Here is a 15,388-nt window from a genome sequence, read left to right as displayed (position 1 = left end):
ACATAGATTCTATAATTCTTGTATGTAGGAGCCTTAAAGTAGCCCAAAATCATAATATAGGGCCATGTTTTGAATTGAATTCTAAGGTTAGGCCTTAACCGGAAGTTGAACTTGAAGGAGTAGAGTAATACCACAAGTTAGTTTGCCTTTAAAATCATTATTCTTGATAAGTGTGTGCATATTGGACTTGCTGATATTTCAAACAGGTTATACGGGTGTGAAAATTGAGGAAAGATTTGAACTTTTTGAATTTGAGTTTTTCTTCAACATTTGCATTCCCTCACTTTTGTTGAAAAATAACGACCAGTTTTTGAAGTATATATGACATCTAAAGATGCAAAGAAGAAGAAGGCTGATACCTCTAGGAGACGGGCAGAGTCTCCCGATCCTAGTGGTCCAGTTGAGGAGTACCCAATAGAGTGATGTAGAGACACTGTAGTTGGGGTGACATGTAGAGTTACTAGAGGATAGATGCGCCAGGCAACTTAGGCAGTACATCCCGGCAAAGGATAAATTCAAAATGGATATCACCCCCGCACACTCCTTCACCTGATGATGATAATGAGGATGAGACAGATTCTGAGTCTACTCCACAGGTTGTATCTCAGGACCCTCTATTTGAGGAGGGGTCCCGAGATTTATCTAAGGATGCTGAGCAGGAGGATTCATCAAGGATACCCCAGTCTAAAGAGGGTACAAAGTAGGTTATCCTTGAGGCACCAGTACAGTAGGGGCAGAGTCCTGCACCCACTCAAGCCCCAGAGGAACCCCCGAGGTGGTGTATAGAGAATATATGGGCAGTTTAAAATATAAAAAGTTGTATCTCAGATACTGGAAGGCCTAAGAGGCTTACTTATAAGGAGCGTCGGATCGATCTATCTGGACTGAGGCGAGTACCACAGTTATGGGCCGCATTTGATCATTACTAGTTTGAGTGGATGACCAGACCACTTGGTTTTTACACCCCAGCTATGGTACGTGAGTTTTATGCATCATACAAAGCTACAGTAGATCTTGCTATGTGTAGTTTACCAGGACCGATGAGGCACATAGAGCAGCCACAAGTTGATCATACATTTGTGAGAGGGGCCAGAGTTAATCCGTCAGCAGGACTATCTGCTGGGTCATTTTTTATCCTAATTATATTACTTCTTCATCTATAGCTGAGTGAGACTACAGACTAAGAGTCACACATGATCGACATATTATGTTGGAGACTGAGCATAGATAAAAGAGGGTTAATATGGATAGGTGGATAGCCAACTATATTTCACCTTTGGGTAATGCAACCTTATAGATTGAGGGTCATGGTGTGATCAAGAAGGGCCTATTGACATTTGGTGGTTGCTGATCAGATATCGACTGTTACCCACAGCTTTGGATAATTTATTGACTTGAGAGGGAGTAGCCCTAGTTTCTAGTATAATGGCTGGATATGCTATTGAGTTTGCAGCTATCCTTCAATATAAGATCCATGACAGAGCATTTGGGGCACTGACTAATCTTTCATTCCCTTGCATGATTCAGAGACTATGTGATAAAACCATTGTACCTGAGATACTCGGAGTAGATGAGAAGGTACGTGCAACATCTATTGTGCAGACAATGAGTATGAAGGATTTGGCACGTCGAGGGATTCACAAGAGATCTATAGAGCCAGTCGCAGTACTTAAAGCCCAGACTAAAGACCCAGTAGTTTCCACAGAGCCCAGTGATTCACATGGAGGTGATGTGGGTGTTGGTGTTGATATAGAGATAGAAGAGAAGAGAGAGGCTCCATATTTAAGTACGCAGGGTAAGGGGATACCAAGAACTTCTTCATCAGCCCCGGCTTTGACCTCAGAGCTAGATGGTGTATCATAAGAGCCTACTCGCCCATACACTACAGCTCCAGCTACAGGTATGATAACTATATCTAGAAAGTTTTTATAGAGCTTAGTCGATAGTCAGGGGGCCACTAATACTTGATTGAAGGTTGTTGAGATCAATATGACTACCCTTTATGAGCAGATAGATCAGGAGTTTAGACTAGATTCTAGCAGGTAGAGGCTAGATGGAAGGATGTACAGAGAGCCGTACTATCTAAGCTATGTACTGACTTTTAGATACATCAGGATGAGTTGAGAGATGAGTTACAACCCGATTAACAAAGACAGATATGCTGGACCTAGCCTAAATGAGGAAGGATTTTGATATATTACGAGTAAAGGTACACTCTCTCATAGAGAGCCGTGTAGCAGCCAATCCCTCAGTTATACCCCTAGTGGTCCAGATATTACCTCCACACGTACTGAGACAGTTTGATTTCTTTATGGATGATGATGAAGAGGTCCCAGTAGTTGGGGTTAATAGAGGTCACATAAGAGACTTGTAGGATCCTGAAATGCCATATGACCAGTCCGTTAAAAGGGCCAGACATGATTCGATGGATACTTCAGTTCTTGACAGATAAAGTCGTATAGATCTAGAAGCGGGTGCATCATCTAGTTAGTGGTGCACCACTACCTTTTCTTCCACAGCTGATCTACACCCATCTAGGGATGCTCATGAGATGGGATCCTAGTGCATCCCAGGTATGTTCTCGATTCCCTTTGTTTTGTATTATTTTTGTGCATTAAGGACGATGAGCAATTTTCACTTAGGGTGGGATGTACCATAGCCACTGCAGGTTTTGGGTGTCATGTTTTTTTTCTGTCGATCGCAGTATGATTTTAGAACCGGCATGTCTAAGATAATTTGAGTCGTATTGTGTTTTTGTTTTGTATTGTGTTTTGTTTTTGTGTAATTAGGAAATTATTAAGTATTTAGGGCAGTAGTCATGTTTTTCATTAATTTTGAGAAAAATGATACCCTTCCAAAAAATGTGTGTTTTAGAACTGTGTGAATGTATATATGTGTGCATATTGCGGATCTTGTTATGGAATTAGGATTACAGACATGATAATCACTTGCTAACAATTGTATGAACAAGAATAAGTAGTAGCTTGTGATATTGACTCTGTTCCATGTGTGTGTGAGATGCTACTTAGTTCCCTTTGTGTGTTAAATTCAGAACTTGCCTGGTTAGTCATGCCTAGGTTGAAGGATATAGGACATTGTTATTTTAGTCCACTTTTAGCCTAAATGACAGACACTACCCGAACCAGGGCCTTGTCAAAATGGGCATCTCAAGTATAACAAGGATCGGAGACCACTCACGTTACCCAAACCAATAACCCAACATATACCCTAAGTCAGATGAATTCTAAACATATAACAAGATAACATATTTTTACCAATCCAGACTCTAGGATAGGTCCATAACCGTGACCAACCCAAGAAAGTTCAACAACCCATTACCAACCAACAACCATATCCAAAACCGAAACAATGACCAAGTTCCTGTCCTTAACATAACATAAGAGGATGGGAAAACTCATAAATTCATTCAAAAGGTATCAGGGCGAATACCAATGCAAATAATAAAGCTAAAACCACTACCGACATCACCCATTCCAACCCATAGTAGTTCCGCAAAGCCTCTAACGAAAAGAAAAACAATATTCATTTTGGATATGCCCCCAACCATAGCCAAAACTGATATCCATAAAATAACCAAAGTATGAAAAGATGTCCATGATATGAAATGGAGCCTTTCGGAATATAGAAGCTCACTAAGTCACTCAAATCAAGCTGATCTCGAGATTCGATCACTATGCAGGAGGAGTAGAATGGTTGGTTCTTGCATCGCAGGGGGATATATCCACCTGAATACGGGTTAGCGGGTTAACGCTATCAAGTACTCAGGATAAGGATAAAATAATACCAACCATTAAAACCAAGTAAACCAACCATATATATTCATAACTATACATATATATATATATATATATATATAAACCATATAGGGAAAGGGAACCGAGTTTAGTATGCATTTTAAACCATTAACCTAGGTATGTGTTTCTTAACTGTCCTAGTACCATCCACGAGCTATATGGGTCTAGTGTAACCCCCTAAACAGGCCCCGATACATGTAGCCGCACAAATTGGAGATACCATAGGAGTAGGGGATTCCCAAGTACCCTTCGCTCTCTATGATAAATATATATGAGTATAGCTTAAGGGATTTCCATTCACCCCATATGGTCATCATGAGGTAAAATCCTCATGGATAACCAGATAAGAGCATCAGCAACTATGTTAGCTTTACTTGGGAGGTAGTGAAGGCTTATATCATAGTCCTTGAGAAGCTCAAGCCATTTTCTCTGCCTATGATTAATCTCTCTCTGAGTAAATATATACTGCAAGATCTTATGATCCGAGAAGATATCCACATGCACTCCATACAAATAGTGCCGCCAAATCTTCAATGCAAATACCACGGCTAACAACTCTTGATCATGAGTAGGATAGTTCCTCTCATGCACCTTCAACTACCTAGAAGCATAAGTTATCACCTTTTCATGTTGCATCAAAGCACACCCAAGTCCCACCCGGGATGCATCACAATAATCCACAAACCCCTCATTGCCTTCAGGAAAGGTCAAAACCGAAGCCAAAGTTAGCATATCCATAGGCTTTTAGCTCCCCTCACAATCATCGTAACACAAAAATCATACTTTCTTTTGAGTCAACCTTGCCAAAGGGGCAACTATAGAAGAAAAGTTCTCCACAAACCTTTTATAATATCTCGCTAAACCCAAGAAGCTCCGAATATCGATCGAAGTCATGGTTCTAGGTCACTTCTTTACCACCGCAAACTTTTTTGGATCCACCATAATCCCCTCACTAAAAATAATATAATCCAAAAAAGTTACAGCGTTTAGCCAAAACTTATATTTTGAGAACTTGGCATACAACTATTGTTCCATCAAGGTCTGCAACACAATACAGAGGTGATTGGCATGATCCATCTCACTCATAGAATACATAGGATGTCATCTATAAACACAATGACAAACAGATCTAAAAATTAGCGGAAAAGCCTGTACATTAAATCCATAATACTATCAGAGCATTGGTCAACTCGAATGACATAACCAAGAACTCAAAGTGCCCATACCGAGTATGAAATATTGTCTTAGGGATGTCCACCTCCCTAATATTAAGCTGATGATACCTGGTCTGAAGATCTACCTTAAAAAAGAATTTCGCACCTTGCAACTGATCGAACAAGTCATCTATCCTTGGAAGAGGATAAATGTTCTTAACCATCACCTTATTCAACTGCCTATAGTCAATGCACATCCGAAAAGAACCATCCTTCTTACATATGAATAATACTGGTGCACCCTACGGGGATACACTAGGACGGATGAAACCCTTATCCAGAAGATCTTTAAGTTGCTCCTTAAGCTCTTTAAGCCAGCCAGAGCCATCCTATAGGGAGAAAAAGATATTGAACAAGTGTCCAGAACCAAATCAATCCCAAACTCAATCTCCTTATCCGGAGGACCACCAGGGAGGTCATTAGGAAAGACCTAGGGAAATTAATTCACCACTAGAACTGAATGCAAAAAAGGACCTTCCGAGTAAGAATCATTAATCCAGACTAGATGATAGAGACACCCCTTGAAGATTAATCTTCAAGCTCTAAGATACAATATAAACTTACCCTTAGGAGCCAAGGAACCAGCTTCCCATTCAATAACTGGTTCACTAGGCAACTTAAAAATAACCATACGGGTTTTACTATCTAGGGATGCATAGCACGTATGTAATCAATCCATACCCAGGATAACATCAAAATCCACCACATCTAATTCAAACAAATCCACCAAACTATCCTTACTACCAACAGATACCACACACCCCCTATAGACACTTTTAGCAACAACAGAGTCACCTACCAGGGTAGAGAATGAAAAAGCATCCAAAATAACCTCGGGATCAAAACCCAAATATACAGCCACATATGGGATTATATAAGAAAGAATAGACCCAGATTAAGCAAGCAATACACGTTACAAGAAAAGAGTTGCAACGTACCAGTCACGATATCAGGTGATGCCTCAGACTCCTATTGGGTAGTGAGACCATATAGCCTTTTTCAGCCTGTGTTGATACCAAAAGCAGCACCCTTTGGTCCAAAAATAGATGAAGAGGCAACTAAAACTTTACTCACTCCTAAAGCAACCTTACCAACCAGACAGTGTCTAAGCAAATAGCCTAGCTAACACTATTTATAATACTTTTCCTTTCCCTCATCACAGAAACCCTTATGCAACCAACCACAGAACCTGCAAAGAGGGTGCTCTATTCAGTAATACAGGATGTCCCTGCATAACTTCTTGAAGGATTTCCCATACAATCGGCTCTTTTTCTCAAATTTTACTCTTAGCAACTCGTATGTTCGAAGCAAGATGTTGTCTAATTAGACCACAAATTACAAATGTCTGGAAAAGTTCTATTGCTATTTCACAAGGCAATCCATATCGATATAATGAAAGTGAAGGACCCACAACAATGACAGAACGTCCTGAATAATCAACTCACAATGAAGATGACTGTGCCCCACTTGCCTGAGATTAGGCACCCTATGCCCTAAAGTTGCCACCACCCTACTGATACCTATCACCCAACAGCTTTGGGTAAGAAGCACTAGTTGTAGAGAAAGAACGAAAACTCCCCTACTTCTTATTCGACCACTTAACCCTATCCCTACCATTTTACTTTGACCACCTTTTCAGAGAACCTAAATTTCTTACACTTCCTTTCCACTATCTTAGCCTACTATTTCTTTTCCTCTTTCACCTATTTCATATGATCAATCAGCCTAGAGATATCCATGTTCTTGATCAGCAATGCAGTCTTGCTCTCAAGGATTAACTCACGAGACAGTCCTGATGCAAACTTTCTTTACTTGGCCCTCATATCATTCACCATTTCTATAGCATTCCTAGACAACTGGTGAAACTTAAAGGCATACTCTTTGACTAATATCTTCCCCATTTCTATTTAACAAATTCCTCTATTTTTGCTTTCCTCAACTCTTGAGGAAAAAAGTGACCCAAAAATACATTGAAGAAAGTCTCCTACAAAGATGACTCCTTAACAATACCTTTTGTCCTATCTCTTTTCTCATACCATTGGTACACCACATCCTTAAGCTGATAAGCTACAAAATCCACTCCTTCCATATTAGTGGTATGTATAATCCTGAATATCTTTTCCATCTCATCTAGAAACCCCTGAGGATCCTCATCTACCTTAACACCAATAAAGGTTAGAAGACTCATCTTCATAAACTAGCCAATACTTATGGCCTCAAAGGATGTAATACCAGATTCACCCCGCTCAGCTTAATAAACCATAAACTGAGCAATCATATAAATCAACTAACGAAGCTATGCATTTATCACGTCACCCTAAAGGGGAATAGAAGAAACCAATAGGACTAAAGGATTAATCAACCCCAAGATCGGTTATAGATCTCCTAAATAGATCATGTCCCATCAATATTGTCCCTAGTAGGGATAGAAAAGTTTCTATGAGCTTCAGATCATCAAGGCATGAACTGAAAGACGAACAAATAGGAATTAGAGAAGATCCCAAAACTTAGACTCCAAGCTTAAAATAGAACAAAAAGAAGAGAAACAATTTCTAAATGCCTTGTAGCCTTTCCTTTATGAGTGTGGCCTGCTACACACCCTTAAAAGAGACTCTATACTACATGGATTCGTGGACTTCCAATTAACCATGAACCTAAAGATTTGATACCAACTTGACACAACCCAAACTAGGGCTTTGTTGTAATGGGCATCTTAAGTCCAACCAGGATCGGAGACCACCCCCATTACCTAACCTAACCAATCAACATATACCCTAAGTTGGATGAATTCAAAACATATATTAAGATAACATATACATTTTAATCCAGACTCTAGGATAGGTCCATAATCATTTTCAACCCAAGCTAGTCCAACCGCCTATTACCAACCAATAACCATAACCAAAAATGAAATAATAACCAAGTACCTGTACATAACATAACATAAGAGGATAGAACAATCATAAATTTGGCCAATAAGTATCATCTATACTACCAATGCCAATACTAAGGCTGACACTACTACCGACACCACCCATTCTAACCCATAGTAGTTCCACAAACCCTCTAACTAAGGGAAAACTAATATCCGATTGGGGCATGCCCCCCAATTATAGCAAAAACCGATATCCATAAAATAACTAAAGTATGAAAAGATGTCCATGATATGAAATAGAGCCTTTTGAAATATGAAAGCTCACTACTTTAATCCAAATGAGTTGATCCTGAGATTCAATCATTATGCAAGATGAATAGAATTGTCGATTCTTATATCACATGGGTATATAGCCACCCAATGATGGGTTAGTGAGTGAATGCTAAAAAGTACTCAGGATAAGGATAAAATAATTCCAACCATTAAAACCAAGCAAACTAACTATATGCATTCATAACCATACATATATATTTAAACCATGCCAGGAAAGGGAACTAGGTTTAGTATGCATTTAAAACCATTAACCTAGGTATGTTTATATTAACCATATTAGTACAACCCACGGGTTATATGGGTCTAGTGTAACCCCTGAATGGTTCCCGATGCATATAACCACATAAACTGGAGATACCATAGGAGTAGGGGATTCTCAAGTACCCTTTGCTCTCCCTGATATATATATACGAGTGTAACTTAGAGGACTTCCATGTACCCCATATGGTCATCATAACCAATCCTCATGCCAGCAAATATGAGTTTTCAGTGTCTGTCCATTGTACTCGCACCTTTATGGTAAGATATCATACCCCTCTATATTTCCCAATTAAAACCATTACCACACAACCAAACCACCATTTTATTTATTATCACCCAAGGCTATAAGTAGTGGTATTCTCATACAACCTATAGCTTGCAATTAATATACTTAGCCAACCTTTTAGAGAAGAAGGGATTCCTATATACCCATAGATTACATTATTTAATTGCATAGAGAATTCCCATATACCTCGCAAGATGATCATTATTCTATTTTCTTGGGGGATTCTCTTGTACCCCATAAGATTTTCAATTAAACATACCATAACCACTAAGACCTTACCATTTGACCATACCAAACCATTTAGACCATTTACACCAGTTAGTGTTCCATTACCAAGTTGTATCATACAATAGTTTCATTAAAAGTCCAACTATATTATAAAAGCATTTTCATAGGCATTTTATCAAATATTTGAGGGCATAGTGTTTCCAAACCCAAAACTAATAACCAATTAACTATTCCTAGGTAACAAAGTATTCAAACCATCATTATAATATGCAAACCATAAGTAAAAGACATGAGAAAGCCATTACCATCTATTGTAATAAAAAACCCCATCATATTTTGAAAACCCAAAACCATACAACAATTATGCCATGAAAATAATTCATAAAACAAGCCTTTAATTGGAACAAAGAATGAGGGAGGAGTAACTTGCCTTAGATTACGAAGAAGATTAAGAGAAACCACTATTGCAAGCCCCAAATTGATCATACTTATGAAACCCTAGCCTTCCTTGACCCAAAAACCTTTGAGAAAATTCTGAGAGAGTTTCTAAGTGTTTAAGTGATTGTAAATAGGTTAAATGAATCCTCAAAAGGTGTTTTAGGTCATGGAGTCCTAAGGAGTTATAAGGGAAAATGTTTAGATTACCCCTAACTTAAACTGTATTTAATACCCGTAGGAGGGTACGACCACCCCTTTATACGTACCCTAAGGTATGATTGTTACCCTTAATCATACCCTAGGCCTCACCTTAGAACCCCCACACTAGTCAACATACATCCATGCAACACTAAGTTGTATATTCAGGTATGAAAAGTACCCTAAAACTCGTACCTTAGATAGAATATGATCAAGGACACGATGATTAACAAATGAGTTAGCTCCATACGACCCTTTATTAACATATGACCTATATGTTGTCCACTTGTACCTTATATAGAAACCTATCCCCCCCACATTGTTTAAGGTATGACTAAGACCCTTCAAACTGTATCATAATATATGACTTGTACCCCTAGTCATATAGTGTCCAGTGAGTTCAAATCTCAAGAAATTTGTAAGTATATAACCCAAGGTATATCAATGACCTTCCATGTGTGAATTATATCCCTTGATCCCTATTTTAAGCCTTATAGTCTATTTTTCTTATTTCACCTATTTACCTTCCCATTTCAATTATAATGAACTTATTTTGGCCTTTGTCCTCCTTGAACATTGTGCAACTCAACTCAAGAAAAATGTCTAAGTTGAGGATGGCTATCATAGGGGTGTGTTATGTAAAGTGGGTATGTAGAAGAGTAAAATCAGAGAAAAAAGTTAGTAGAGCTGGGAGGAGTAGAAAAACTATAAAAAGAAAAATAGTAAAAAATTATAAAAAAAAAGTAGAAAAGAAACAATAAAATACCACACCTAATCTGAATGTGAAATAAAGAATAAAAGGATAAAATAAGGGTGGAATAAAGGAAAATTGGCTAGTAAGTGAGACCCCAAGGTTAGTGTAGTGCCAAGGTATCTTAGTCACTTGATATGTTTGTATGTACCATACCATCCCCCAAGCTTACATTATAAGCCAAGAAAAGTCCTATAGTGATCATAACTTGAGTGTCTGAAAACTAAGGTAAAGAGAATAGAGGCAAGCCTTTGGTATTTGATGCACATTGATTGAAACTTCTTTGTTGAGTATGACTATCTCTTAATTGGCCCTGCATTAACATACATTATTTCATATGAGTGAGTTGTGATTTCTTTATTGTGAGGGCACATGAGTCATATTTCTAGCTATTTTCTTATTTTGGGTGGTGTAATTTATACATATGCATGGTTGTCTATTGCTAATGTAATGCCAAACCTTGATCCTATTGTGTCATATTATTGTGCTTCATGTTCATACACACTCGGTTTTGAAAAGTAGGATTGGAGGGGGTGTTATGTTTTGAGCTTAAAGTGTTGACTGACTGCCTTGAATAACTTAGATTCTCCTAGTTAAGTATCATTTTTATTTTGTTGTGATTTGTTGCCTGAGGACATACAAATGTTCTAAGTTGAGGGTGTTGATGTTCTATAAAAATATAGCACTTTTAATGCTTAAAACTATGAAATATGCATATTTCTAAGGTTCTTTTGTAATATATGATGTATTTTGGGTATCTTTTGCAGAAAATCATATTTTGGATGCTAAGTTCATGAAAAGGATGAAAAAGGTGTTTTTCTCTACTTATTGGATCAATTATGGATGTTCGTAACACTTTTTGGCTTGTTCGTGATCAAACCATATGTGGAAATTGAAGTAGAGCTGAAAAGATGACTCCCGGCACTTGCTATGTTGATCACAAGTAGTACTTATGGACCGCATATGGTCAAAGCAAGTTCCAGAAGTCCAAAATCCCAAGAGTTGACTTTCAAGAAATTTTAGCCTGGCACTTGTGGTCGCTACTTGCGCCCTTCCTGTTGGTTGCAAGTACTACCTACACCCAAGGACAGGGCATAAATAGGGACCATAAGTGTCCACCGACTCTTTTTTCTCCAATTTTATTCAAGATTTGATTTTAGTATTTTATCAAGTACTATAAATACCCTTTATGTGTTTTAGTAGAAGTTATGTACTTTTGATACTCACAAACATATTTTGATTCCAAGATTTGATTTTGATCTTGGGATTCTCTTGTATTAACTTTAGTTGATTAGTATAGTTATGGTTAAGAGTTTCTTCTTTCTATTATTGCGATTTTATCTATGCTTGCAATCATGAATTTTGTTGCTTACTTTATAAACATGAGTGGCTAAAAACTCATAGCTAGGGTTGTAGAAACCTTGGTGGATTGACAAAGTAGGGGAAGTGTTATTGTTGTTCTAACTCGATACTTGTGTATATATTATTGTATCTTCAATATAATAGTTTTCTTAATGGGTGTACACATTTAGATCCCACCTAGATTATTGCTACTTACTCTAAATGAGGATTAGTGATTAGGGAAAGATAAAGATAATAGTAATTTGTAGTTTAACTATCAATCCACGCTTCTAGGTTTTATCTTAGTAATATGGTTAGTTTCTTCTAATAACTAGAGACTCAAAAGGTAATAGTTAACTGGGATCAAGATAAGGGTTAGTGAGGCAACATCCTGAGACTCAAAAGGTAAAGGATTAAGTCCTTCTACTCATCCAAAAGACTGTAGTAGGTACAAAACTTATCAATTCTGAATGTAAGGTATTGGGTTAGTTCAGCAAATCACGATAAGCCTACAGAGTCGATAATCCAGAGGGAACAAAATCCTACTATTTACTCATAACTGATTACAACCGAAGATACTCGTTACTTATTCAACCTTAATACTCAAAACCCCCATTTAGTTTTGTAGTTCTGCCTTTTGATTACAATAGCTGATAGCTATAATTCTACGTATTCCCTTGGTATTCAACCCCAACCTTTGTTTGGTTACTATATTTGGTAGCGATCATATCATCTTTTGAGAAAAGGTGTAGCTTGGTCATTACTATGTAGTTGTGCCATGAAAGTGGAGGTCCCGAGGGACCAATACTAAAAACCATAATTTCTGATGCAGGGTTCTAAATGACTAGGAGGTTTGAGTCTCTTATGTTATATGACTGAGTGCTTAAGTCACTTTGTATATATTTCAGGAGGCCAAGTTTCCTATAGTTCATATGTATATATGATTATTCTCTAGTTTGTGTGACCACATGTACTGAGCCCCTTTCAGCTAAGGGAGAATTGGACCCATATAGCCCTTGGGTTCCTTATTATGACGGTTATGCTACATAGTCCATGTTAATGATTTTAAAGTTCATGCTAAGCCTTGCTTCTTATATAGGTATGATATTTATATGTATGACAATATGTGCATAATTTTGAATTAGATTTGAATTGGTATTATTTTGTTCCATTATCCCTGAGTTACATGCTAGTGCTCAACCCACTAACTATCTCTAGATGTTGTATCCCTATGCGATGTAAGCATCAGAGATACTTCTACTTTTCCTATGCAGTGTTAGGTGGATTGGTTTAATTTGTTGGTCATTTATGTTAAAATGGTAAGCTTCTATCCTCTAAAAGAATTGATTATTCCATTGGTTTCCATTTGTAAACTAGAATTAAAGATTTTATATTAACATTATCATTATCATTTTCACTGTCATTGTTAGAGTCGGGGGCATGTACCGGCTTAGATTGGATATCAATTTTGTTTAAAGGCTTTATGTATATTATTGTGGTTGAGTATTGGTTATTGACATTTCATAGACCTTGAGTTTATATTTACTCTATCTGGTTATATGTTTAAAACCCATCCACTTTAGGTATTGTACGGTGTTTTGTCTAGGCATCGGGGGTAGTTCTCGATCCATGATGGACTTGAGATACTTTTCATGGCCAGGCCTTGGTTAAGGTCGTAACAAAGTTGGTATTAGATCCTAGGTTTTGTGTCATTGGGTGTTCATAAAGCTATGTCAAGTAGAGTCTCTTTTATGGGTATGTAGCATGCCATATTTATAAGGGAGAGGTTATGAGGCATTTAGGAATATTTTTCTTTCTTGTGATTTACTTTCGAGCTGTGGAGTCTAAGGTGTTGAAATCTCCTCTAATTCCTATATGTTCACTTTTCAGATCATGCCTCCCAAAAGATCTTATGCTCGTGGAAACACTTTTAACCAATTTAATGATAATGTCGATAGAGCTCATACTACTTATGGAGTTTAGACCCAGTCTAGAGCTCCAGCTCATAATTGTACTACCCCATGTGGAGTTCCATCTATTCCCCCCAGCCCTCCTCGAATGCCTCAAGCTGATGTGTCTAATGCTGAGCTTCACCAGTCAATCCATTTGCTTACCCAGTTTGTGGCCTCTTAGAATAAGTGTGTTACTTCTGTTACTCCATCTTCTGAGGTCACTAGAGTTGGATAATTTATGAGGTTGAGTCCTCCAAGTTTCACTAGTTTGAAGGTTGAGGAGGATCCTCAAAATTTCATTGATAAGATGGAGAAAATTTTCTGTGTGATGCATGCTACTTATGTGGAGGATGTGGAGTTCACTGCTTATTAGTTGGAGGATATGGCGTATCAGTGGTATGAGAAGTGGGATAATTCTAGGGGTGATGATGTTGAGTCCTATTTGTGGGATGACTTTTCTAGTACTTTTCTTAATCACTTCTTTCCTCAGGAGTTGAAGGAGGCGAAGAGAAAGGAATTCATGAATTTAAAGCAAGGCAGGATGACAGTAAAGAAGTATGCCTTGAAGTTTCATCAGTTATTGTGTTATACTCCTGAGTTAGTATCTATCAAGAGGGATAGGATGAGCAAATTTGCTTTTAGGTTATCTTGTGACTTGATATTGGAATGCAACACCGCCTTGTTGAACAAAGATATGGACATCTCTATATTGGTGGTGTATGTTCAATAAGTGGAGGATAAGAAGAAAAAGTAGGAAGAAATTAGGCAGAGGTAGAGTAAGAAGATTTAGTATTCAGATAGGGTGAAGGTTAGTACCAGAGTGGTAGAGATGGTGGGAAATGGTCTAAGAAGAAGTGGGGCAATTCTGGTTCCTATTCTACAGCTAGTGCTCCCTATTCTAAGTAGTCTGGTGATCATCGTTACTAATACAATTATGGACCTAAGGCACAGGGTGCATAATCTCAGGATATTAGAGCTCAGTCAGCCCCTTTTTATCTCCCTTGTCATTTTTGTAGGTAGTTGCATCATGGAGTTTGTGAGAAAGAAAGAAATAAGTGCTTCAAGTGTGGTCAGCTTAGTCACATACAGCGGGATTATCCTTAATCTAGGATTGCAACTGGAGCTAATAAGGTTCCATTGTTACTTCATCAGCCCCTAAACCAAAGGGTGCCACTTCTGGTTTCAGCACTGGTTAGAATAGCCTTTATGCTCTTGCCACCCATCAAGATTCTAAGGCATCTCCTCATGTTGTTACTGGTATGTTGAAACTCTTCTCTTATGATGTGTATTGTTTGATTGATCTGGGGTCTACTCTTTATTATGTGATTCCATATATGGCTGTTCATTTTGGTTTTGGTCCTGATTGTATTCCAGATCCCTTCTTTATGTCTACCTTAGTTGACAACTCTGTGATGACTAAAAGGGTTAATAGGGATTGTGTGGTGTATATTTATTGTAGGGAGACCTTGGTAGATTTAATAGAATTGGATATATTAGATTTTGATATTATCCTAGGGATGGATCAGTTGCACTCGTGCTATGCCTCTCTCTATTGTGGGACCTATAAGGTCATTTTTAAATTCTCAAATGAGCGGGTTATATAATAGGTAGGGATTTCTCTATTGCCTAAGGGAAGGTTTATATATTATCTTAGAGCCCAAAAATTGATTTCCAAGGGGTGTACATACCATGTAGT

Source organism: Capsicum annuum, chromosome 7, assembly GCF_002878395.1.
Source record: "Capsicum annuum cultivar UCD-10X-F1 chromosome 7, UCD10Xv1.1, whole genome shotgun sequence".
Classification (NCBI taxonomy): Eukaryota; Viridiplantae; Streptophyta; class Magnoliopsida; order Solanales; family Solanaceae; genus Capsicum; species Capsicum annuum.
The sequence above is the reverse complement of the archived record's forward strand: the minus strand, read 5'-3'. Positions refer to the sequence as shown.